This window comes from Triticum urartu, chromosome 7 (genome assembly GCF_003073215.2).
Source record: "Triticum urartu cultivar G1812 chromosome 7, Tu2.1, whole genome shotgun sequence".
Classification (NCBI taxonomy): domain Eukaryota; kingdom Viridiplantae; phylum Streptophyta; class Magnoliopsida; order Poales; family Poaceae; genus Triticum; species Triticum urartu.
Window position 1 is genome coordinate 695,645,421 of NC_053028.1, and position 25,808 is coordinate 695,671,228.

Consider the following 25,808-nt stretch of genomic DNA (forward strand, 5'->3'; position numbering starts at 1 on the left):
CTACAGGAAAAAACTTTAAAGCCGTGTACCCAAAGAACTCGGCTTATGTCGATATAAACTCGGTTTATATATAAGCCGAGTCAAACTCCCGGCTTATATGACATGGTTTACACTTGATCAGCTTATACGCTATAAGCCGAGTGCCAGTGGGAAAACACTCGATTTACTTATAAGCCTTGTGTTTATACGAGGCTCTCGGCTTACTAAAGTAACATGACAGCAGCCGGAAGATAACGGCCACGTGTCACCATCAGTATAAACCGAGTGCCCTCAAGCGCTACACGGTTTAAATATAAACCGAGTGCCTAACAGAGCCGCACGGTTTAAATATAAACCGAGTGCCTGCATGAGCCACACGGTTTATATATAAACCAAGTGCCCACGAGCACTACACGGTTTAAATATAGACCGAGTGCCTAAGGGAGCCACATGGTTTAAATATAAACCTTGTATCTGCACGAGCTGCACGGTTTAAATATAAGCCGGGTGCCTTTGTACACGGCTTATAGGACATCCACTGTTAAACATATCCTATAAGCCGGGTGCCTGCATATGAAACACTCGGCTTATACAGCTCCCCGTGGCATAATATGGCCTATAAGCCGGGTGCCATGTCCCTGGAGCACACGGTTTATATGCCAAATACTAGCATATTTTTTTCCTGCATGCTTCAGCGAGCAGCAGCAAGATGGCTTATATATCCAGCAATATATTGATCGATCCAGCAAGCAAAATGACCAACAATATATATTCAGCAATATATTGATCCAGCAAACAAAATGACCAACAATATTTATCCAGCAATCAAAATGACCAACAATATATATCCAGCAATATATAGATCCAGCAAGCAATATATATCCAACGGAAGTCCACACATGCGTACATATGCAACAATAGTTCGCAAACAAAAGGATCATAAGTTCCAAGTCCACACATGCGTAAATCATGTATGTTATTATTCCTAATTGAGCAATCGATTCAAAAGAAATTCACAGGATTCTGCCCTCATGAGTAAATCTACATACTTTTTAGTGCACATTCAATATTCTGCGGGCAAAAGTTTGATCTTACACTGCAAATTTTGAGCTTTCTCAATAGAATCAGAAAACAGAACAGCAAGTGCTGATTGCTTACTCTTATGATAACTTCAATTAGAGCCAAGTCTGGTGGGATTTGTCCTGAAAATAAGTAAGAAAAACATAGAAAATGGCATTAGATACAAACAGAATCATAAGACCATTGCTCTAAGAAAAAACTGGATAGCAAATGAGAAGGATGAGACATCACTGAAATTATAATTTATAAATTGCATGGAATCTCTAAAAGGCTTATATTTAGGAACGGAGTGAGTATATCCACAAGCATGGCCCAAAAAACACAACATTACTAAAATGTCTTTCTAATTTTGATGGAGGTACTGCCTAAAGTAGGGCAAGAAATCCCAAATTAGAACACCATGAAGCGAACCTTTAAAATGAATATTTATATTGGAACAGAGAAAATAACATAAAACAGACCTGATAAATAAGCCACTCGATGCAAGGGTGAAAAATAAAAAGGAAAAATATGCAACAAACATGTCTGAATAATGATCTGCAATCAAGTAATTTTAGAGATGTCATTTTGAAGAGAATATCTTAAGTAGAGCACTGCATGTATTTCTCATACTACGTGAAAAGAAAAGGCCATACTATGCAAACTACATATGGGCATATTTTTAGAAGGAAACTTTCTCAGGTTCAAGCAGACATAATTTCATTTTGTTCTTAAGACGACATATGGATATATTTTAGAAGTAAACTTTCTCAGGTTCGACCAGTCATAATTTCATTTTGTTCTTAAGACGACTTCCATTCCAGCAAAAAAATTGGCGACAAAAGAGACCTTATTTTGGTTCTAAAATACACACAGAAATATCAAGTATATAGCAGCTGAAGTGCTCCTTACCTCCTCCCAGTAGCTATTCAGAAATACATCGGCGGCGATTGCAGCTTGCAGTATCACAAGCAAGAATACAAAGATCACGTGCTACATACATGGCAGGTTAAGGCAAAATAGTCCATATCACCAAGACACAGTACATCTAAGGTCACAGAGCTCCAAGAACATAACTGGGACTTAAGGTTTCAGCAAACTATTATTAGGAGTCAACAATTCCAGTTCTAAACTTAACTGCTAGAGACATGACCCTCTTTTTGAAATATCATTTATATTTTTGAAATGGATATATCTGGAAAAAAGCACGCAAGGTTTGGTCTTTATGTGACAACGCAAAAGGCTTTGAGGAATTTTGCTAAACCAGTAGCAGCTGCCATGTAAGCACACTTAAATAGGCTAACGCAACTCCTAGTATCAGACGCTTCCAAGGATACACAAGACAGGCAGGGGCTGTTTGCAGTTTCAGCGGCGATGTGGCCCGAGCAGGTCAGCAAGCACATGATGATTCCCAGGCGGAGAAGAGTGTAGATAAACCTGCATAAAAATTGATCTCTTAATCAAAATAGCCATCCCATATTACATACAGTATATTCATAGAGCTGTTTTACGGTGACTGGGTTAGTACTCGGAGTACTTAGCAATACTTACATGTCTGATCACGTCTGATTTTTATTGGCCGTCAGATCTTGCGGAGAATTTTAATTGATTAAATTTAATATGTTAATTGCCATAAGGGCATAATGGTCCAGGGGGAAATATCTTTTCTTGAACCGATCACCTGAGGACCAGATCCATGTCTACTCGATCCAGTTCAGAATCCTCCTCCGATCTATTCGTCGCCGCTCGCCGCTCTTGACCTTCTCCGTCCTCGACCTGCCCGGCGAGAGGAATAAATTCATTGTCCTCGTCCTTCACCCAAACAACCCCAGCCCCCCACGCCATCACCGAAGAAGAAGAAGGCCGGATCTGCGCCGGCTGAATCGGCGGCGACCGCGGCGGGCGATCCCATCTCTTCGCGTGTACCATCCTTAAGGTATGAATTCGGCTTGGCGTTCTGCTCGTTCTCTTGGCCGTTGCGCCCCTCCATCGTGCATGCAGTACAACCTCAACCCCACAAGATCCGGGTACGGACTAGAACAACGAATGGAAAGCTTCATCGTGGCATAGTTTCTCTTGAGCTAATCGCATCATGTTTGTTTAAGTAAGATGTTGAGGGCATTGCTTACTTCCTTTGGTACCGCGGAAAAAAGTGACTTACTTGACATTTGAGATGAGATATACTAAAGGAAGATGAGATACTGGTTCCATAGTTCACTTAATTTAGTTTATTAAAGTAATCATCACTTTAGGTTTGCATAGTGCATGAAATATAGTTTAAAGGAAGATGAGATAGTACTTGTTGGACGTTGATGATTGGTTTCCCTCACATGTCAAACGAGCAAAGTCTTTTCCATGCACTTGTCTTTGCCTATGAGCTATTTTACACCTGCAACATTGATAAACAGAAAGATGTTGATGATTGGTTTCCCTCACATGTCATATGCAGGAAGACATGGCATATGCAAGTGATGAGAGTATGTTCGAGTATGTAAATGTTGTCAGCAAGATGTTTGATAGTGAGGCTGAAGGCTATGAATTCTACAACAAATATGCTCTTGAAAAAGGTTTTAGTGTGAGGAAAAGCTATGTTGAGTGGGATGGATCCAACAAATACATAATTTTAAGGAAAATTGTGTGTAGTCGTCAAGGGTTTCGCGAAGAGAAGCACATGAAAAGAAAGATGGAAGATAGAAAGAGGAGGCCACGAAGTTTAACTCGTGTTGGGTGTAATGCTAAATTGGTCATTACGAGACAGAAGGAAACCAGTCGGTGGTTTGTCAAGGATTTCATCGATGAGCACAGCCATCCTCTAGCCCCATGGGATCTTTCTTGTCTGCTGCGTTCGCACAGATGAATTAGCGATGAGCAGAAAGCGGACATGGAAAAATGTGGGATCCGCAAATACCGTATTATGGATATTTTGTGCTTTCAATACGGTGGATTTGATAAGGTTGGATGCATAAAGAGGGACGGTTATAATTTCTGCCATGCTAATAAGCAGGAGACAATCAGTGCCGGTGATGCTAATACGGTGATCATGCACATGATGGCGAGGCGAGAGCGAGATGTGGATTTTTTTCTTCAAGTACTTGGTAGACGAGCATGGCCATCTGAAGGGACTGTTCTGGGCTGATAGTCAGTCGCGACTTGACTACGAGGCTTTCGGAGACGTCATTGTTTTCGATAGCACACACAGAACCAACAAATACAATCTTCCATTCGTGCCGTTTGTCGGGTTGAATCACCACCGCAACACTGTTATTTTTGGCAGTGGTATAATTTCTCATGAAACAAGCCAGGCATACGAGTGGATGTTGCAGACCTTTTCTGATTGCATGGCACAGAAGCATCTGATATCTGTGATCACAGATGGGGACCTTGCAATGCAGAGAGCAATAAGGGTGGTCTGGCCAGACTCAACCCATAGACTATGTATATGGCACATTCAGCAGAACATTGTACGCCATCTGCATGATGACGACGTAAAGAAGGAATTCAGATCTTTCATTTATGATACTTCTTGCATTGAAGAGCATGAGATAAAATGGATACAATTCTTACAACGGAATAAAGTAACCAGTGAGGAGTCTTGGCTGCATCAGATGTATCAGATGAGAAAGTTGTGGTGTGCTCCATATCTTGAGGGGCGTTGTTTCCTAGGATTGAGCAGCAATCAGAGGAGTGAGAGCTTGAACTCTGTGCTACATACGCATCTTGAGGGTAAGATGTCGTTGTTTGAAATGCTAGAGCACTATGAGCGTTGCCTTGCGTCGCGACGGATTAACGAAGCTCGCCATGACGTCGAAGCCTTGCAGTCCGTTCCATTTACAGAGGAAAATGCTTCGCCGCTTGAGAAACACGCCGCAAAAGTTTTCACACCTAGTGTCTTTAAGATGGTCTTATGGAGCATAGATGCTGTCAGCAAATGTCAGATCAGAGAGATACTAGATGGATCAGAAGATTCCACTTATGTTGTGTCCAAGCAGGAAAGAATGGATAAAAAGTTTGGAGTGCGCATTGAATAGCAAGGAGGTCTTTTGCACAGGGTGAGTTGTTCTTGCCGTAAGCTGGAATACGCAGGCACACCATGTTCTCACATTTTTTACATATTGGGGATTTTAAAACAAACAATTCTGCCAGGTTGTTGCGTTCCCACTAGGTGGACTATGAATGCAAAATGTGCATATGCACCTACCAGAAAAAACCAGATGTATGACTATTCGGTAAGCCTGTAGAGGTACCGCGAGTTGCGGAATTGTAGTCACGCCGCAAGTTTCAAGGCATGCCACTCTGGTGAGGACTATCACCGTCTAAAGATGCTTTTGCAAGCACAACATCATGGCAAGCAATCAAGTTTTGAACAAGCTGACAGCAAGGAGTCAACTAATGCTCAACATAACAGCATTAGGTTTGGCCCATTGATGCCGCACTCGGAGAAAGTTGATAAGGTTCTGGATCCCGTGCATGTGCCAGTACGAGGTGCACCGAAGAAAAGGCTGCAGGCAAAGACAAAGAAGTCAAGATCACAGAATATCTGTGACTATTGCAAGAAACCAGGTCACAATCGACGTAAATGCGCTAAATTGCTAGAGGTACAAAATATGTTCATATTTAGTTTTTGCATGTGTTTTACACATAATTGATGTCCATGTGATTTATTTTATTCTTCTGTGTAGGATCTCGAGGCTGAACTGTGATATCTACATACAGCATGAACCGACGATGAGCCAGAGAACGTCGTATGCCATTCAGCTTTGTGTGACGTGGTCTTTACATTCTATTTCATCGTGACAGTAATTTAGTGAAGTGTGGTTGTACTGCCATGTTACTGTATTAGTTCGACATCTTTCGTTTCCATTTTCTGTGTGTATCATTTGATGTCCAACTTTAAGAATGATGATGTATTTTGAACAGGAATAAGGGCTAGCATGGAGCACTTGTTATTGTCGAGTAGAATAATTATTGTGATGTATTTCTGCACGCACACACGGCCGCCAGACGGATCTCCCGCGCGATCCCACGGTCTGCATGGCTGGCTCGGTGCGTGTCCATCATTTAGGTGAGACTACCGACGCCATGCATGCATGGCAGGCCATTTTCCTACGTCGACCCAAACACCGGCCCATCCGAGGTTGCAGCTCCGGACGGCCCATGTCGCGTACGATCTAGCACGTTGTTATCGTCTAACTAAAAATAGTCCCACCTCGCCCCTCGACCAGCTCCTTTACCTGCTTAAATACCTTCATCGAGGTGATTTTAGCAAGCGTTGGTCCTCATTGTAGGATGAATATGATTCTTCACCCTTACTACGGTTGTCATGCATATTCTTCATTTACAGAGCAATAATGACTTACGTATTTTTTCAATAAGCGGGGCCCACTGGGGTGTGCTTGGAAATCTTTGAGAAACCTCCATGCACGTTCATCTTCGCTGCATGCAAATCGGGGCAGCCGCTGTGCCAGCAGCTGTCAGGCCTTGATGAATCACTATTCACATGCAGGTCCCCGACTCTTGCATGCAGGTCCCAAATTTTCTTGTACATGGTGACCCACATGTGCCAAACATGTCTATGAAAGAAAATTTTTTAAAAAATTATTTTACAATGCCCCCTTGAGGCATAGACCGATGTTTTCAACATTCAGTCTAGAGGGCATTATAAATTCAAAAAAATTCAAAAAATACAAAAACTTGGAAACCTAGTTTTGTTTGTGGAAGAGATCATGTGAGCCAAAATTGAGGTGATTTGGAGGTGGTCGAAAAAATGCCCGCATTCCGAGGGACCATTTGGTATAACTTAAGCCAGTTTTTTGAAAAAGGTGAATTTTTTCACCACCTCCAAATGACCCAAATTTTCTTGTACATGGTGACCCACATGTGCCAAACATGTCTATGAAAGAAAATTTTGAAAAAAATTATTTTACAATGCCCCCTTGAGGTGTGCAATGCGGGCCCGGCATATCTACGGTTAGGCAATGTGCTGCCCGCTTTAGAAAGGAACTCGAGAGGGAAAGCTCAGCCCGCTATATAAACCGGTGCTAGCTCCGCTCGCTCGGCGAGGTGGGACTAAACTCCCTGCACCCCTGGGATGTGCCCGGCGCGACGCTCGTTTGGGCCTAATTCGGATGGGTCGTCCCACGCCAGCCTCACCCGCTGGGTCACTAGATGGACCGTTGGGCCATCTCGTTGTCTGTGCCTGAGGCATGCATGCATGGGAATGGCGGCGACGTGGGTTTGCATGCGCGGGTGGCGGACGTGAACTTTATCTATCTGAACTATGTTATGATTTCTACCCGAAAACAAGCTCCCGTGCGACACGCTCCCGTGCGACGCACGCCTCTTGCATGATACGCGATTCCGATGCAACTACGTGCCAAATCTCGGCACGGCATTGCTGATCTTCCGACCAGGTTCGATCCGCCGGTGAGGGCGCCGCCTGGAGCTCGCCGACATCGATGGGGTGGTGGTGGACGCGCGAAGCTGGCCCGAGGACGTTGGGTTCAAGATGGGCCGAATGGTGGAATTCCCGTGCCATTTGACGTATCGCGGCGCTGACCGGTGGGGCGACCCCATGGCGGTTCCCGGGTGAGTAATGGCGACGGGGGTGGTGGGGGGAGGGGGAGAGGTTATTAGGCCGACGCATCGGTTCTCCGCCACTTCCTCCACCACTCCCTCCCTCTTAGATCTCATCCAAAACAACCGCTGCGACGCGACGCTCCCAGAGCTAGGGTTTGATGACGATGCGCGAGCAGTAGATGTGGGCTCTCGCTGCCGGCGATGAAGTGCTGATGGGGAGGCTTCAGGAGCTCGACGTCTGGTTCCCGATGGCGAAGGCCCTCAACGACGTGTCGGAAATGGTGAGAGACAAGCCCAGGGGAGAAGAAATCCTCCGCTGCTTCCCCAACTACGAGCGCCAGCCGGCGATGGGGGTGCTCCTCTGGGCGATGCTGGAGGCGAAGTCTTTGGATCCAGAGCAGAGGGAGAAGTGGAAGGTGTCCGCTCCTCCTCTACCGCCTAATCTAGTCGCGGGCACCGCCGCGGCGCAGCCGCAGGCGCCACCGCAGGCGTGGTGATGGGGATTCCGTCTCCTGGATCCAGATGGCTCCCAATCGAAACGAGGAGGACGAAGTGGTGGCTGTGACTCCAAGACGCAGGGCCAGGACGCCAGCGACTCCAACCACGCTTCCCCGCCGCTCCCTCGCTTCCCGAGGCGCTCGCCTCGCCTCCTTGCCCTCTCCCGCCGCCAGTAGGACGCTCGCCGGCTGTAGCCGTTTCTGTTACTGGCCGGTGAAGGCTCCGAGGAGGTGGAGGTGAGGGAGCCCTCTGTTTTCTCTTCAAGTATGTTTCAACAAATTTGAAGTAGATCAATACTAGTTCTGAAGTTCTGAAGTAGATGCAATACTAGTTCTGAAGTTTCTGTCTAATTAGTAGTTTCTGAAGTTTTTGAAGTAGATGAATTTGATGCACCAGATTAATTTGATGCAGGCCCAAGGAACTCCGCCCGCTCCTGCAGGAGAAGAAGCTGTACACCTTTGTTGGCTTCTCCATTGGAGGTGACAAGGAGAAGCTGAAGTTGTCTGGTTTGGAGATCAACCCCGACAAGTACGTCGACATGCAGCGCAAATGGAGAGTTCCAAACAATGGAAAGAAGTGGCAGTCTTTGGCTGAGTTTGCAGCCAGCCTCATCCACCCATCCTACAAGGAAATGAAGCAGAAGATCAACAAGAAATTGGACCACAAACTATGGGGGGACAGCCCACTGCCAAACAACCTCATCGAGTACGCAGCGAAAGATGCGTACGTCACCTACGAGGCATGGAAGAAAATCGAAACCATCAAAGAAGGTTTGAAGCAATGGCAAGAGGCGGAGGATCATTGGGATGACCCCTACTACTGGGGATATTGAGTTGTTTGTTGTATTATGTGTCTCAGTTTGTAGTTATGTGGTTGAACAAGTTTGCTTTTGTTATGTTGAACAACTTTGCTTTTGTAATGATGAACAAGTTTGCTTTTGTTATGTTGAACAAGTTTGCTTTTGTAATGATGAACAAGTTTGCTTTTGTTATGTAGTTATGTGATTGTTATGATGCTGGTGCAGAACACTTATGGTTGTGATGTGATGCAAAATCCTTCAAGTTTTGGTGATCATTTAGTTCAAGTTTTGGTCAGATCATACAGAATGTTGTCTAGAAGTTTTTGTGATCATTTAGTAGTTTTTTTAAACTGAAGATGCTATTTTAACTGAATTTTGCTTCAACTGAACCCATTTCATTGTGAGCAAAAAAATATGCGCCAGCGGGGACTCGAACCCACGACCATGTGCTTGTTTCACTATGTTTCACTATGTTTCATTTAGGTTCTCATCGACACCGAGGCACCCTATAGAAGCCAAGGTTTCATCATTTAGGGTTTGTCGACGCCGAGGCACCCTAAATGCTAAGTTAAGTTTTCATCATTTAGGGTTTATCGATGCCGAGGCACCCTAGGTTGGGCCTAATCACTTGGCACTAATCACTTGGCTCTATTGCCACCTATGCAGCAAGAATGGCGGGGCAGTTGATCCTACTTAACTAAGTACTAAGATACCCCGGCCCATGCATTAGTCGCAAGTACCCCATATGTCCTATTTTTAGCAAAGTCATGCTAAAATTCATGGAAAAGCTATATATTCTAATGGCGCACCGTGGCATAGTGCGCCATTACTGGTTTAAACTAGTAATGACGCACTGTGCCACGGTGCGCCATTAGTAGTTTTGCAAAAAAAAAGAATAAAAAAAACAACAGTATTGGCGCACTGTGTGGCCGGTGCACCATTACTACTTAGCACTAGTAATGGCGCACCGCGCCATGATGTGCCATTAGTATGTTTGGAAAAAAAAATTGTTAATAGTGGCGCACCTTGTGCCAGGTGCGCCATTAGTGTCTTCCACTCTAATGGCGCACCAGCACATGGTGCGCCACTGCAATATAGTAGTGGCGCACCACATGACCGGTGCGCCTTAATGTCCATTCCATCTATAGCCCTTTTCCTAGTAGTGCTAAAACCCTAAACATGATAACCCCTAACCCCCCCCCCCCACACACACACGAAACAGTAAAAACATTCAAAATTTTGCCCCACGTGGAAACCATTATGCATGAATTCTCTATGGGGTCATGGGATGCCATGAAGAAAGTTTGGGATTATACACGCAAGTACGATCTCTGACACGCGCATTTCCGGCCTAGCATCACAACACCCCGAAAGCACTAGCTGGGTTCCTCACCTGTATGAAACCAACCCAACATCGATTCGGTCCAGTGGATGGATGCATGCTCTATGTGGCACGAAGTTTGTCGGCCGATCCAGTCAACGGACCGGATCGATGCTACCGGAGGGAATCCGTTGTAGACCAATGCTCCACCAATGTCTGGTGTGTGCTACGTCCACCGTAAGACAAACATAGTTACGTCAACCCTAGAACCCTTAAACCCTAAACCCTGATAACCCTAACCCCCCCCACTAAACCATAAAAACATTCAAAATTTTGCCCCACATGGAAACCATTATGCATGCATTCTCTATGTGGTCATGGGATGCCATTAAGGAAGTTTGGGATCATTAGTACATATACATGCAAGTACGATCTCTAACACGCGCATTTCCGGGCTTGCATGTCAACACTCAACCCTAAACCCTGATAACCCTAACCCACCCACCCCCCACTAAACCCTAAACCCTAAACCCTAAACCCTGATAACCCTAACCCCCCCCCTCCACTAAACCCTAAACACTGAACCCCTAAACCCCTAAACCCTAATAACCCTAAACCCCTAAACCCTAAACCCCTAAACGAGTTGACAAGATTTTCTTATTTCTTTATATCATTTATCCAAATCTCACATAACTCACGCGGCCCACCCCTCCCTAAATCCCGCGATTACAGCTCCGCATTCTAACCCCGGGCCGTCCGCACCTCCACGATCGCTGCAAGATCAGATCGGAGACGCCGGTCGCCCACGGAATACAGGAGTCGTCGGCCACCACTCGCCGCCCACCGCCAACGTGATCTGAGGGCTCGGACGTCAGTGTTCTTCTCGCCGCCTCCTCCTCGCGTGAACGCGCCGTTTTTCCTTTGCGCCGTCGACCGCGCTATACCGGCACTTATAGTTTCCCCACGCACTAACCGCCGCCATCTACTCGGTGGCACCGTCTCCAAGATAAGGTATTACCTGATCGTAACTCTTTATAATCGTTGTCCGCCGCTCCTTTAGTAGTTGAACCCTCATAGGTTTTGCACCCAAATAGGTTCTGTGCTTAAACCCATAAGTTGATCATATGTTAAATGACCTAGTTAATTTTGTGAAAATTAATTCTCTGCTAATTTTGTTATACATTTTCCAATTTTGTTCAGATTAATTGAGCTGGATTTTATCATTGCATAAGAGCCAGCAATGTCAGTTTCAGATACGAACCTTCATAATGGAGAAAAGCCCATCTCCGAAATTACCGATGCGGTAAGTAATTGACTGTTTGTGTACAATCGTTTCGTACACATAATTCATGTGTACTCACTATAATTTAATGGCATGTAACAGGAACTCGCCGAAAAGCATGGTCATATGAAGTTAGTATGCTCACAGACAAGGTTCGGAAAAACCATGAAACTGTTGTCACAAGACCACAAAAAGTGCATCATATCAGAAACCAGTCTTGGCGGTCTAACCCAGATGCATGAAGTGACTCTATGATGCATAATGTTGGTTAGACTAGCCAAGAGCATAGATATGGACACGCAATCCATTACCATCGGTAAAACGCCAATTCCTATAATAGAAGAGGACGTGCAAGGTATATTTGGCATTCCGATAGAAGGGGAGGATATAGAGCCACATATGGAAATGCAAACCGACACAGAATTGTTTACCACCTATGTAAACAATGGGCAAATTTTGATTTTTGACCTTGAAACGGCGATCCGAGCTTCCAAAGCCCCAGACGGCGATTTCCTGAGACGGTTCATTCTGTACGCAATTGGTACTGTTCTAGCACCAACAGCACAACATTATATGAACTCGAAATTTCTCAACCTTGTTACAGATCTTGAAGACCTTCGGAAATTTAGCTGGGGATGTTTCACACTTAATCACTTCTTCAAGTCCGTTCACAAGTTTAGAAATCGAGATCACGTAAATCTACAAGGAAATCTAATTCTGCTCCAGGTTAGTGATAGATCACTACTTAATGTCCTTTAATTATTGTTCTGTTGCATATCTCTATGGTGATGAACTAATTTATTGTGTAGTATTGGTACTGGGAGCACGTGCGTAGTGGCCGATTAATGTATGCTTCTAGACCCCCTCCATTGATCGCACGATGGGACGAAATGATGGCTACTTTAAGAAGCGATGCTTACGAGAAAGGAGGTCTTCATAACGGGCTGGTACCTATCTACAATTGAACTTTCTATATCTGATTTTTTATTTGGTACAAATGGTTCATTATATTTTATAAAAATAGGCTGTCATGGAAATTTGTGCTCCTCAACGACCGTCCGAGAATTCTAATAATTTTCCAAGAAAAAAAGATGAACATGTGCATCAACATGATTCGTATCGAGCACCATCACAAGGACAGCAATTTAGTAGCCAGCAAGTATATACTCCAAGGACTATTTGTTTTTGCAATATCACAAATAGGTGTCATGGAACCTCATTCATTTAGCTATTGTTATCAACGAGGTTTTATTTTGTTTACACAGATTGAAATGGTAGTTGAAGTCATGAATGCACGCATTACTGATCATGAAAAGAAGGTAGGCAGGAAGTTAATGGAAATTGAGCACAGATTTGATGTCAAATACCAGACTCTAGGTGAAGACTTGATCGACATGAAGACTAAAACTGACACTAATCCTAGGTTGTCGAAGGCCGAGGACGAAATTAAAGACTTATGGAGGGAACTCCATGTATGTCATACTGTGCATTTTGTATTTTTTTATGAATATTTTCCTTCATGTTCATTATTGTTTGCATTGTTACAGGAATTAAAATACGAATTTACAAGCAACCGACAATCAGTGTCACAGAAAGGAGGCATGCAGGTGATCAATATGGCCCAACACGTCAATATCTAAAAGTAAATAACTAATGATGAACTACCTTTCTTCATTGTAGGATCAAGTCAATGTGTGCAATTCATGCCTGACAGGAACTCCTAGGGCTAGCCAATTCACGACAGGGACTTCGAGTACACCAAGTGCAAGACATGTGACGGAAAACAATGAGGAACCACAATTAACTCCGATGAAGCCTGTCTTTGGTAATGATTACAAGTTCACGGTTGAGGACATAGAGACAGCCGTTTACATCCGCGGAACATACGACCCTGTTGAAATAGCTAGAATCGAAGACATTTCCCTCACAACAGAAAATCTGAAGCGAAATTTGGACGAAAAATACATTTATGGTGATGTAAGCCCATTATACTCTATTCTACATCATTACTGCAACAACTGTCTTATTATTGTATGATTAAAAATTTGGCAGGTTATTATGGCATATGCTCGCATTAGCCAAATTGAGAATGATACTACCTCAATCATATCCCCTCAAGAAACCGAAAAGCTGTTAGAAATGAAGGGGTGGTTCCTGTTGGACGTGCAGCCTCATGGTTAGCTCGTGTAGCAGGAAAATTTGTAGGGCGCCGAAAGGTACACGTTTTCCACACTTTCATAGTTTACGTACACACTGTACACGAAAAATTTCGGTTCTCAACCCAACCCAAATTTTACTGCAGGTGCATGTCCCACTCAATGTACACCAAAACCATTGGATGCTAATGATGTTTAATTTTGACAAAAAAGAAATTCAGACTCTGAACTCCATGAATTATCATTGCGACAAGACCAAGGAAGATTCTCTTGTAAGTGTTCTCTTGCTGCATCTTTTGATCCGCATGGAACATGAGCTCCCAAAGTATCGTAACCCTATGTATAACTCGTCGTACCCTAGGTGGACTCGATTCAGTTCTGCATTAACGAAGCTGTCAAGAAAGGGTTGATATCACCAGCTAATAACATCAATTTTGCCTAATGGACCAAAAAATGCTATGAGAACATACAACAACAGACCGATGGGTACGCATGGCCTCATAAATTATTATTTGCATACACGAATAAGATAACTGATCTTTAACTAAACATCGCAAGACTTCCTGTGTGGTTTGGACACTGCAGTACATGTTGTCATGGAACGGGGATGAAATGACCGATATTTTGAACCAGGTAATTGAATGCCTAATTTAAATTTGTACTTTGTTTAGCTTGAAAGCTATGCTGACGTCAGTGTCGGTTATCCAATATAGGCAAGGATAGATATTTTCAGGTGGAAAATATGTACAGCCTTACTGCATTCAAATTGCAATGCGCTTCGTCTCGAATCATATAAGTTCCCCATAACGGTTAGCGCTACATGAAGAATATATCATTTATTTCATAAGTCTCATGATTAGAACTAACGCAACACTCTCTCTTATACAGAAGGAGGTGTACGATGCCCAGCAAGCAGTTCTACCTGATGCTTCAGAAGAGGACGTACAATTAGTCAACAATCCTGATGGTTCCAACGAACCTGACACATCCAACTCCCAGAAGGATACCGGTGCACCCAACTCCCCCAAAAGGAAGAGAGCACGTGGACGCCCGAGAAATGTAGTCGATCCCGAGCAAGCAGCAAAAACAAAGAGTCTTAAAGAACTGAAACTTAAATTTGACAACAAGACCATAGCCAACCAAGTGTCTTCGTTAACATCACGGTCACGCAGAGAGCATAAACCAGCACCAGCTTTATTGAGCCCATTCAAACACAAATAGGTAGCATCAATTGATACATGCTCATGCTCATGCTCTACTTCTAGCATCATTTGATACACGTTTTGTTCTTATCATAAAGTGGAAATAGGTACTTTTGGCAATCATGAGCATCCTCTACTTATTACAATATATAATGCATTGATACATTCTCATGCTCATGCTCTACTTTTAGCATCATTTGATACACGTTTAGTTCTTATCAGAAAGTGGAAATAGGTACTTTTGGCAATCATGAGCATCCTCTACTTATTGCAATATCTAATGCAGTGATACATTCTCATGCTCATGCTCTACTTTTAGCATCATTTGATACACGTTTAGTTCTTATCAGAAAGTGGAAATAGGTACTTTTGGTAATCATGAGCATCCTCTACTTATTGCAATATCTAATGCATCATCAGTACAAAGCTTGATTTGGCAATAGGTGGAATCGGCAATCATTTGCATGCTTTAATTTTGTCAAAAATTAATGCATAGTTCAGTTGTAACTGCTCATAGATATGGCAGGAACATGCTGAGTTATACACTAAACATAGTCATGCCAAGCTATAACTACCATAGTCATATTATTGGAGTTCCTAGCATGCATCACCGTACGGCAGAATAACACAGCAACCATAACATAGACCACCGTACGATACTTGAGTTGCTAAGGCCTTGTACAATGCAAGGTGCTTAGGGGAGTTGCTTATAGAAATAAACCAGGCTTTTCTTAAGAACATGTGCTTATTTGTACAGGGTAGACGCATAACTAGGCGTCTCTCCTATAGAAATAGGCACCGATGCTTCAGAAATACCCTGTTTATTTTTCTAAGCACCACCCTAAGCATCTAGCATTGTACAAGGCTTAAACATGCATCACCAAAATAGTATTAACAACTAGGAACACTAAACCAGAGTAGCAGCAAACTCTTAACATAAACGGCAGATCAACCACCGCTCAGCATAGGTTCAGACACACCATAGGACATCAGTTTTAGACTCCAACAACAAACAAACATAGATAACATAACAGGACACGGCGGTCCTGGGGCAGCAGCAGCACTCTAGCAGCACATCACTTCTCTCCCTTCTTCAATGCATGTTGTAGGGCTCATTGACTTTGACAATCTCGAGGAAGCGTGCGTAGGCAGCATGTTTAGCCAGAGTACTGGCTTTATGCTTCTTACCATGTCCATTGCCAGTGCTGAAGGCATGCTGGATCATGCCATCTATGCCGCCACCGATCACCTTGCAACAGAAAGGGCACCCAATCTTGCCAAAGAAACGGTACTTGATCTTCCCAGCAATCAGATGCCTCAGGGTGTACCGGCTCTTGCTGTGCCTGCTGTCCATGCTGTAGTCCACGTCGTCGTCATCCTCCTGTGAATTAGTGAATTAGTACACATAGAAGAACTCAGCTAATCTATTATGGTACATTGAGTTTAATTACAATGTTTTGAAAGTACACATGTGTAACATGGCAACTATCTATTTGCTAGAAACAAGGCGTATGTGCACATACATAATTGAGCCAAAGAAATTGACATGCATAAATATGGACAGTGGAATAGTTGCATTTATAGATTAGTGCACAAGTAGTACATAATTAACACATGAAAGACTTCATGAAGTGGCTTGGTTTAATGATATTTGATACTTGTTACAGGTGTAATTCTTATTGGAATCAGAAAAATGGCTTCATTATACTCCTCCATGTTTCACACAAGGGGGTTTGTTCTATCTACTGGAATGAAGAAACCATTATTCTTTCTGACAGCAGCAATACTGCTTCTCCAACATTGTTAGACCCTGATAAGTTTCAGAAGGAAATTGGTAAAGGAGCTATGGGGTGTCTCACTGCTCATATTGATGAGAGATGTGGCTGTGATCATCTAGATAACATACTGTGGAAAATTGGCTAGATGAAATGTTTTGATTTTTTGGTATCCAGTGGATATATACTGTCAGCCCATAATTATTAAGGGAGCGATCACTTCCTTTGCAAAATGGAAATCTGTATAGAATTTGCAAATGGATCATCTATGAACATGTGTGCAAACTAATCATCTATGAACATGTGTGCAAATTAATTCATCTACATAAACTAAAATGAATCAGGAACTGCAGCATTTTGTCACTGTCCTTGGGAAGCCAATGGAGAATCCTTCCATATATCCATTGTTTAACCCACTTTTTTCATTAATGTATCCCTGCCATGAACATTTTCTTGTATTTGGGTTCATTACCCCACTTCTTTAATTAATGTATCCCTTGTGAAACTTATGCTCATCTAATTAACAAGACAAACCCCAATGCCTTGAAAAAAACCCAGAGTATCTGCTGGAATCATAATGTGAATCAGATTTAAAAATCCACATCCAACATGAAGATCTATGCTAGATCCTTACAATCCTACATACGTAGAACTAGCACGCCCAAGTGAAATTGATGCTCATCTAGTTTACAAGAAAAACCCCAATGTCATGAAAAAACAGAGGAAAAAACAGAGTACTACCTTATATAGCTCGTCGATGGCATCCTCGTCGAAGTCGCTGCCCTTCCTGCAATCTACGTTGAACTCCTTTATGGCGTTCTCCTCGAAGAGCTCTTCGATTTTGTCATGCACCTTGCGCTTACGCCTTCTCATCTCCTCCTCCTCCAGATCTTCCCCGACCTTGTGCTCGCCGACGGGTGCCTCGACGGCTGCGATGGCAGCGGGAGCAGGCACAATGGTCGCTGCACCAACAGCTTCCGCCGCTATGGCGGACTCTGCCGCTCCACCTACGGCTACAGCCACGGCAGCAGATTGCGCTGCTCCGATGGTTGCCTCCGGCTCGTCCGCCGCATCTTCACGTCCGCGCTTCATCGTCAGTCGAAGACAGGAGGAGGGAGGCATAGGAAGGGAGGAGGGTGGTGAGGAAGGAGGAGAGGGTGGTGAGGTGGTGAGGAAGGAAGAGAGGGTGGGGAGAGGACGAGGGTTTTCTACACGATTTGGGGAAGAAATGCACTGCTCCTGCCTCTTGGAGTTACCGAGAAGCCGCGAGTGCCGATTTGACTTGACACACCCACCCGGCCGTCCCCATTCCACGTGGGGACATGGCGGTCATGCACGCGGTCGTGCACCTCCTGCGGTTTGCCATCAATTGCTATCGGTCTCACAAGTGGGTCCCCTTGTCATCCACACAATCGAGCCACCACATGTACCACATTTTTCTTTCTCCCCATCTCGACCACTCCACATCTTTATGTCTCCCCTTCTCGACCAGCACCGCCGCTGCAGCCATCTCCCGACGACCCCTCTCTTCGCTGCCGGTGCGCGGCCGCCGCCAACTCCGGCAAGTACGTGAGATCTCCCCTCTTCTTCCCTTCCCCAACCGCATCTCCCTACGGAGGCGAATCTGAGCCGATTGGTATGGACTGAAACTTAGTTTTTGGATTGGATCTTGATTTGGTTTCTATGGTTTGAGACCAAATCAATCAATTAGTTTGAGCCGCCACTACCACCTACTGCTGCTTCAAATCCAAGAGCCGCTATTGCCGGCCGGAGCTCGTTGGCTCTCTCGAGCTTTGACGCCATGTCTGATCTAGATTCATGACGTGCCCTCGCATATGGCTTTGTCCATGGTTTGAACCTTTGGATTCAATCCAAAAGTTGAAAACGGTTTGGACTGGGTTGGATGATGAGCGTGTATAGTTCAGTTTCGTCTAGATTCTAAATGAAAATATCTGGATTGGTTTGGTTTTGATGTGTGCCGTGGATTGGACTGGTTTTAGTTTGGATGCCGAACTATTCCCAGGTTTAGATGAGACGGGCATTGCCATTGTCATTGGCATTGCTTTATTACGTAGATGATATAAAATAGATTGATTGGCCATTGCCAGTATAGGTTATCACTATGATTTATTATATGTATGATCTTTGTATTGTACTATGTACAATTCAACTTAGAGTTCAACATGTTCTGTGTAGAATGGAGGAAGCACAATGTGGACGCTGCAACTCACGGTGCCGGACCAGCCTTTCTTCTGCTACGCTATTCGGCATCTACTTCCAGCCTTCTTTTGTTTTTGCAGCGGTAACAGTTTATATGAACCTTCTGACAGTACATTCTTTTTGTTTTTTTGCTATTTCCACTAATGTATTGTGTCTGTTATTTGTTTTTATCTTACACAGATCGTACCATGCAATGTGAGATTGGCATTCAATGAGCTCATCGCAGACACCGTGACCTTCGACGCTCTTGGGGGCCCATACACTATGCAGGTCGAGAAGGGGCGAAAGATAACCCAGATAGGAGGAGATGATTGGGATCGTTTCATAGCCCGCATGCGTCTTAGTGGGGGTGAATTGATCAGCTTCTCGTTCCGAAGAGATAGGCCCAGGATTTTGTTGGGGAACGTAGCATAAATTCAAAATTTTCCTACGTGTCACCAAGATCTATCTATGGAGAGACTAGCAACGAGGGGAAGGAGAGTGCATCTACATACCCTTGTAGATCGCTAAGCGGAAGCGTTCAAGTGAACGGGGTTGATGGAGTCGTACTCGTCGTTATTCAAATCACCGATGATCCTAGTGCCGAACGGACAGCACCTCCGCGTTCAACACACGTACGGAAGGGAGACGTCTCCCATGCCTTGATCCAGCAAGGAGGAGGGAGAGGTTGATGGAGATCCAGTAGCACGACGGCGTGGTGGAAGTAGCGGGATTCCAACAGGGCTTCGCTAAGCGCTGCGGGAGGAGGTAGATGTGTCACGGGAGGGAGAGGGAGGCGCCAGGCCTTAGATTGGTTTGCTCCTCCTTTTCCCCACTATATATAGGGCCAAGGGAGAGGGGGAGGCGCAGCCCTTGCCCCTTCCTCCAAGGAAGGGTGCGGCCAAGGGTGGGGAGGAGTCCATCCTCCCCAAGGCACCTCGGAGGTGCCTTCCCCTTGTAGGACTCTCCCCTTTTTTTCTCTCTTGGCGCATGGGCCTCTTGGGGCTGGTGCCCTTGGCCCATATAGGCCAAGGCACACCCCCTACATCCCATGTGGCCCCCCGGGGCAGGTGGCCCCACCCGGTGGGCCCCCGGGACCCTTCCGGTGGTCCCGGTACAATACCGATGACCCCGAAACTTGTCCCGATGGCCGAAATAGCACTTCCTATATATAATTCTTTACCTCCGGACCATTCCGGAACTCCTCGTGACGTCCGGGATCTCATCCGGGACTCCGAACAACTTTCGGGTTACCGCATACTAATATCTCTATAACCCTAGCGTCACCGAACCTTAAGTGTGTAGACCCTACGGGTTCGGGAGACATGCAGACATGACCGAGATGACTCTCCGGTCAATAACCAACAGCGGGATCTGGATACCCATGATGGCTCCCACATGTTCCACGATGTTCTCATCGGATGAACCACGACGTCAAGGACTTAATCAATCCCGTATACAATTCCCTTTGTCTATCGGTATGTTACTTGCCCGAGATTCGATCGTCGGTATCCAATACCTAGTTCAATCTCGTTACCGGCAAGTCTCTTTACTCCTTCCGTAACACATCATCCCGTGATCAACTCCTTGGTCACATTGCGCATATGATGATGTCCTACCGAGTGGGCCCAGAGATACCTCTCCGCTTACACGGAGTGACAAATCCCAGTCTCGATTCGTGCCAACCCAACAGACACTTTCGGAGATACCCGTAGTGTACCTTTATAGCCACCCAGTTACGTTGTGACGTTTGGCACACCCAAAGTACTCCTACGGTATCCGGGAGTTGCACAATCTCATGGTCTAAGGAAATGATACTTGACATTGGAAAAGCTTTAGCATACGAACTACATGATCTTGTGCTAGGCTTAGGATTGGGTCTTGTCCATCACATGATTCTCCTAATGATGTGATCCCGTTATCAACGACATCCAATGTCCATGGTCAGGAAACCGTAACCATCTATTGATCAACGAGCTAGTCAACTAGAGGCTTACTAGGGACATGGTGTTGTCTATGTATCCACACATGTATCTGAGTTTCCTATCAATACAATTATAGCATGGATAATAAACGATTATCATGAACAAGGAAATATAATAATAACCAATTTATTATTGCCTCTAGGGCATATTTCCAACAGATTTTTGTTATCTATCTAAATTTGATTCCGGATAGTGAGGATGAAGTTCATGAGGAGGAAGATGGTGCTGATTCAGATGATGACGATTCAGATGATGATGAGAACCCACTTGTTGAATACCTGTATGCCCAAGGACTCAGACTGGGCAACGAGGAAATCGGCAACCTCTGGGACATGCTTCCGCTACGTGAAGACTACCTAGGGAAGCCATTCGTGACCCGCCTCACAAGGACGAATGTTAACCGGCATATCATGGTATGTTACTTAGTGTGGTAATTACATGATATGCATGCTTAGTTAGTGTAGTAGTTCATATGATATGCATGTTGTAGTACTGTGATGAGAGGCCTAGTTTAGAATTCATTTAGTGAAGAATTTTATGACATGCATGTAGTGTAGTAATATGCGATGATATGCTTAGTGTACGCAGTAATCTAATGATATGCCTAATTACTGTAGTAATTTGATGCTTGGCGTATAGTGTAGTGATGTGATGATATATATGCTCAGTGTTGAATCCAATGATATATGTGTCTTGAAGTGTATGCTTTGTTGATAATTGCATGTGACATGATCATATATCATGTCAACTGTTTTCAGAAATTACCTAAGAGGTTACTTGAAAGCTGTGGCATCGACCCGGACGAAGAAGGCATGGCTGCTGGACTACGCCTTACCAGAACGGGCTCCATCACTAGCTGTGCCTATGCAGTGGACACGGACGGTCGCACTGTCTTGAGTAGGGCAGGGTGGAAGAAGTTCCTTTGTGCCAAGAATCTTCGGGTAGGACAGGCCATCCTACTCACTGTTGCGAACACCCGTCGCCATGACTTGAGGATGATGATCACCATCCACCTCATTTAGAACTGGGGTGGGCCATGTATCAATGTGAAATGAACTTGTTATGTTAGCTCTTGTTTGCGAGTACTTGTCGTGTATTACCGTACCTATATCTACTCATATCTAGGTACTATTGCTTGTGATGGATTGCAACTATTATTAACTGGTAACGAATGCTCTACTAGCTATGATTATTCCACTGTGTGATGTTTTATAGGCTGTAGTGTGACACGGTAACTGTTATATATGGTAGAGTCTTGTCTCTAAGACCTTGTACAATGCAAGGTGCTTAGGGATGTGCTTCCATTGTGTGATGTTTTCTACGTGCCAGGTTGTAGTATGAAATGCTAACTGTTCTCAATGTTGGAAAAAGCGGTAGGCGTAAGCGAGGCGATTGGCCTTCGCCTAGTGCCTAGGTGGTGCTTAAGCGTCCTAGGCGCAGCCTAGGCGGTAATATAGATTCTACTATCAGTGTGTATTTGTGGTTATTGTATGTGTACTGATGTTAATTTAGGGCAGATAAATAAGTTAACTACCAGCTACTACCATTTGAATATGTGATGTTTGGCATTTCAGTGCCATATGGCATGATTTCTCGCTTGGTTAAACAATTTGTTGCATGCACTGCCTAGACTACCATTTATGCCCTAGGCGAGGCGTTTGGCCATCGCCTAGCGCCTAGGCATGCCTAAGCGCCTCCTAGGCACTGCCTTTTGCAACAGAGACTGTTCTATATGGTAGTGGTTGGTCTCTAATTGGACCGACATGTTGAACTAGTATCAATGGTAGAGGCGTTTCGTTATGCGCCACATCCAACAGTTCACATAATTAATTATCCAAAGATTAAGGTATGAAACCCTTGGTCATACATAGCAACATTTCGTTCCTAAAAATTCAAGTACTTACACATTCAAACTAACTAATACTACAAATTCGAAGGAACTACTTAATACATTAACAGCACATAGGGAAGTAGCCCTGGTCCAACTGCTTGAGAAATGACGAACAAAAACTGAAAGAAGAAGGATCAGCCAGTAGCAGCACCATCAGCCTCCCAGCCTCACAACTTCAGCCAGCCTGGTGAACTCCAGGTTTTTTCCTGCAAAACACACATGTGATGTTGGAGGCAAGAAAATAAATATGCCAGGGGTCTTGTCATGGCATCTAATCGCACGGAATGCTAGTACAAATGATGGAGAACAAAACATCCAACATGAGCAAATTCATAGGAGTTCTAGATCCATGGATACCATCAAGAAAAAATGCTCAGTTTTAATTCAGACACAAGACTTGGTGAAAACATGCATATTTCATATCAGCAACATTGATATGGCATCTTTGCAAGCTTGGGTCAGTGACTTGTCTTGTGTTTCATGGCATGAAAATAATTTTAACAATAAATAGACATGAAATTGACCCAAACTCATGTACAAAGTTAGGCCATATGATGCATGGATTAATTCACACATAAATGACAAAATGCCAACTTTGTATAGAATTTGCAGTACTGAAATATTTCAGTGTGTACCGGTGTGTATTGAAACTGCAGTAGTGAAATAATTCAGTGTGCATCGGTGTGTACTGAAATTGTAGTAACGAAATATTTCAGTGCCTACAGATGTGTACCGAAATATTTCAGTGTCTACCACTACAACATTACTAATTTTTCCTAGGGCAGTACCGAAATATTTCAGTGCCTACCGGTGTGTACCGGTGTCCACCATTACAACATTACAAATTTTGCCTAGGGCAGTTCCGAAATATTTCAGTGCCTACCGGTGTGTACCGAAATTTCAGTGTCTACCACTAGAACATTACTAATTTTTCCTAGGGTTCATATGATGCCTAGGGTTCACATACATCATAATCCATCCTCCAAATCCATGTACTCAAATGTTGATGCAATTCATTGAGATTAAAATGCCATCTAGCATTCCCTCTCTGAGCTATTACGATCAGTATCACCACGATGTAAGCACAAGCAGTAGGAAGATGAGGAGTGGGGAAGCTTACTCTGAACATAGCTACCGCCGCCGTTCATACGAGGAGAGCGGCGAGGGAAGCGTGGAGAACGGCGGGGAAGCGAGGTCGCGACCACTGTCCTCCTCATCTTGCGCTTCGGAGTCCCGGTGACTCGGTTGGAGGCTGCACAATCTGCAACGGCACCTCGTGCACGGTGGGTTCCTGATCCAGTGGATGCTCTACCCTGGATCTGAACGCCCACCACCTCCGCCTGGTCCACTCGCTGGACGAATTGGCCTGCTCCATCGCCCAGAGGAGGATCTCGATCTTCTGAATCGGTTGCGCGGGCGGGGGAAAAGCTTTGCCCTCTCCTTCTTCGTCAAATTCTTGAGAGTGGCCATTGCCGTCCAGCTCATCTTCCTTGTGTTGTCAAACCAAGAACGGATCTCCCTCAACCTGGCCAACTTGACCTGGTCGCCGCCGGCGATCTGCACGAAGTCGGTGTTCTCGCCGCCGGCCATCAGCTCGATCTGCCGTGGAAGAGGGGGTGGGTGGGTTGCCTGAGTGGAGCGAAGTTGCAGCGGCAAGAAGGAGGAGATGACTGCGGTGGACTTGGAGGAGAGGGAGGAGATGGCCGCCGATGAGTAATTGTGGAATGTGTAGCACCATGGCGGCGGTTATGCATTCGACGAGAGGGGCAGCGCGTGCAAATTTTCCTAGGACTAAACTTCCCCTAGATTAAAACGCGTCCCCACCTTGTCACGAGTACCGGCCCCACTCGTTTTAGTACTTTCGCGTACTTTCATCGGAGTACTACCCAGTACTTTGTATTTGTCTGTCGTTAGATCGACATCAACGAACGGTTCTAAAGAAGCCCAACCACTCTAGAACTTGTAATATTCATAAGAAATCCATAGAATACTCTTGGCATGGCAAAGAGGCATGAATTCTCTAGTTTCTCAGACCCAACATAAAAAACATGGTAGTAGTATAAATCTCCCGTTGCGTAGCGCCGCGTCGACATCTTAACAGCGAAGCGAGAGGAAGATGCTGATCACCACAAATATTTTAACCCCAGCCATAAGTTTTGTTCGACCTACATCATTTGGATTGGATAAACTATCTTCGGCTGTAAGCTAACTTGCTGGAATGCAACAACAGAAGATTGTCTTGAACGCTAATTTGTAAAAGTAATAAGCAAGATACAATGAAAAATAAGATATCTAATTTAACTGCCCTGCCAGCAAGTTGCACCCAGATAGTAGTTATTCTGATTTCTAAACCAGTGTACTATTCTGATATCTGAAGCTAATTTACTCTGAGATAAGAGTCCAAGTGTCAGCATCAACCAGCTTCTACACCTACATGCTCTTCTATTGCCAATTTACCATCTTTCATAGATTTCTTCTTACTCTTCCTTTTCGTATGAGCATCACATCACAGATGAGAAAAGGGGAATCAGGAAACATGCATAAATATGAACAAGAGAATTCAAGGAAAGGCAAAAGCTGGTCTAAACCACAATGGACGAGCTCGATGCACTTGACCTTGGTACAGTGCTGGTTTCCCCACGCACGACGGCGACAGCGCTGCCCAGGCAGTACGGTGGGAATTCGGTCGGCGGTGTGTGCGGGGTGCGGTGTTCCCCTTTTATGAACCCTGAGCAATGTGTGTATGTGTGTGATGCAGGTGTTCTGAAGATGCAATTGTGGGAGGGAGGGAAACCAAAATCAGATGCAGCATGTGTTCCTGCTGATGCAGTTGTTCCACGAGCAGGAGATCAGCAGGGGCACGCCGGAGCACCTTGCCGCCTGAGGAGCCGGGCCCTGGTCAACAGAGAAAGGTGTTGTCAGAGAGAGAGAGAGAGAGAGAGGGAGAGAGGGGGGGGGACCTGCAGGCGGAGGAAGGGTGGGGCAGCCGAGATGGCCGGACGACCTCAACCCTATCGAACGGGGAGAGGCGGCGGCGCCGATGGGAGGGCCAGCTCGGGGCTCCCCATGCTCGGGGAGGGGCGGGG

The 25,808-nt window shown here is 44.8% G+C and overlaps 1 long non-coding RNA gene across 2 annotated transcripts; it reads right to left on the minus strand.

Moving 5' to 3' along the window:
- Positions 1-958: 958 nt before the first annotated feature.
- Positions 959-25,808, minus strand: LOC125522653. 2 transcript variants are annotated; one of them, XR_007289873.1, is made up of 5 exons: positions 25,727-25,808; positions 25,339-25,617; positions 2,376-2,475; positions 1,951-2,031; positions 959-1,181 (listed from the first exon to the last, which is right to left on the minus strand). It is a non-coding gene; the product is annotated as an uncharacterized LOC125522653 (long non-coding RNA). The 2 variants fall into 2 exon arrangements; XR_007289872.1 differs by lacking the exons at positions 25,339-25,617; positions 25,727-25,808 and having other exon boundaries at positions 1,112-1,181; positions 2,376-2,531.